The sequence below is a fragment of the Tasmannia lanceolata genome, unplaced genomic scaffold, assembly GCF_043159265.1.
Source record: "Tasmannia lanceolata isolate RefF3 unplaced genomic scaffold, GAP_Taslan_0.1 ptg000013l, whole genome shotgun sequence".
In the NCBI taxonomy this organism is placed as follows: Eukaryota; Viridiplantae; Streptophyta; class Magnoliopsida; order Canellales; family Winteraceae; genus Tasmannia; species Tasmannia lanceolata.
In genome coordinates, this window is record NW_027518690.1 from 5344203 (window position 1) to 5345829 (window position 1627).

General features: G+C 46.7%; 1 pseudogene; it reads right to left on the reverse strand.

Annotated features, from left to right (window-relative positions):
• LOC143890625 (malonyl-coenzyme A:anthocyanin 3-O-glucoside-6''-O-malonyltransferase pseudogene) lies at positions 1 to 1339 on the reverse strand (annotated as a pseudogene).
• Positions 1340 to 1627: the final 288 nt, after the last annotated feature.

Consider the following 1627-nt stretch of genomic DNA (forward strand, 5'->3'; position numbering starts at 1 on the left):
CACACTAAAGAACCTTGAGACCCTCCTCAAAGAGAGAAGCAAACTGAAGCATTTCATGTTTTGGTAGAGCCACCCCAACCTCAATCCCACCTTCTTCGCCTCTGCTTTCTGCAATATATATTGCACCCGTTTCCTTTATCGATATCATATCCACTTTATTTGGCCTACCCCATCCAAAATCAATGTCATAGACGCGAAATCTCGGCGAACCAGCCACGGATACAACCAACTCGCTCGATAAAGATAAAAATTTCTGAAGAGAAAGCTGGGTAACTTCCAGAACTTCCTCCCCCATTTCAGAGATCGCTCTCCTGATCGCTTCGGATCCCACCACCAACCCATTCTCTCCACACAAATCGCTCGAGTTTGCCTCGGTGAAACATGGGCCGAGACAGTTCCCAAAATATGCAGAGGGCAGCGGTGGGTCCAGGCGGGCCCTACAATCCATGGCAAAAACAAAATAGACTCTTTTATCCTCCACAACCTTTCGAGCTTTGACTAGGCAAATCCACACATATGCACAAGTTATCACAAACGACGAGTAATAGGACTGCTTCCAACTAGGTTCGACTCGGGCTAAGACCCACTGCCTAAGTCCCTCCACATCATCCCGGGCCAGCTCGAACGTGGCTAGAACCACGTCTACATTATCGGTCTTCTTCACCTTCAAGTCCTCTGTGCTTGGGTTGCATTCCACTTTTTCCATGTCCATCAAGAACTTTCTCTTGATACATTCGAGACTTGCATCCATTGTCCTGTCCATGATCGGGAGCGATCTAATAAGCGAGAGGTCTCCGGCGGCCCCACAAATGGACGACCATGATTTCATGAAATGAATTGAGCTGTTCCCATCGGCTGCCGCATGGTGTATCGACTTTCCAATACATATGCCCGAGTTGGGGAATAGGGTGACTTGTAAGGCTAGTATGGGCATTTTATTAGTGTCGGAATTGGGAGGAGGAGGGAGTAGGTGATGGAATTCTGTTACGTCTCGGGCGAGGTTTGTGGTGAGTCGATGGAAATCGGCATCTGACTCGGCGATGGTTAATTGGACTGAGTCGCCATTGATGTAACAGATCTCGTGGTCGCCTGTTGACGGAGATCGAATCAGGTGTCCGGCGAGAGGGTAGAAGAGTTGGAGAGAGAGTGAGAGAGAGTGTTTAAGGTTGGGAAGGAGGGTGCGTAGGAAGTGGGTTTTGGGGTGCGCATATTGGTAGAAGAAGAGGGATTGAGCTGGGGGTGAGTTTAACCATTGGACGTCGAAAAAAGTGAGAACGATTGAGTTGTCAGTGACCGAGCCAGGTGGGGGTGAAACTCTAATATGCTCGAGCACTTGCATTGTGTATATATATATATATATATATATATATATATATATATATATATATATATATATATAGAGAGAGAGAGAGAGAGAGAGAGAGAGAGAGAGAGAGAGGGGCGTGGTTTGGGTTGGGGGAGGAAGAAGAGGACTTTAGATTAATAAGCATAAGGTTTGAACAAGTAGGCTTTTTGTTTAATGAGGCGTGCTAGCACGATGAAATAATATTTACATACTGCGGGAGATGAGATGTGTCCAGGCTGTTTAGTGAACATGAATGCTTGTTCTGGTGTCCCCTGTCATGTG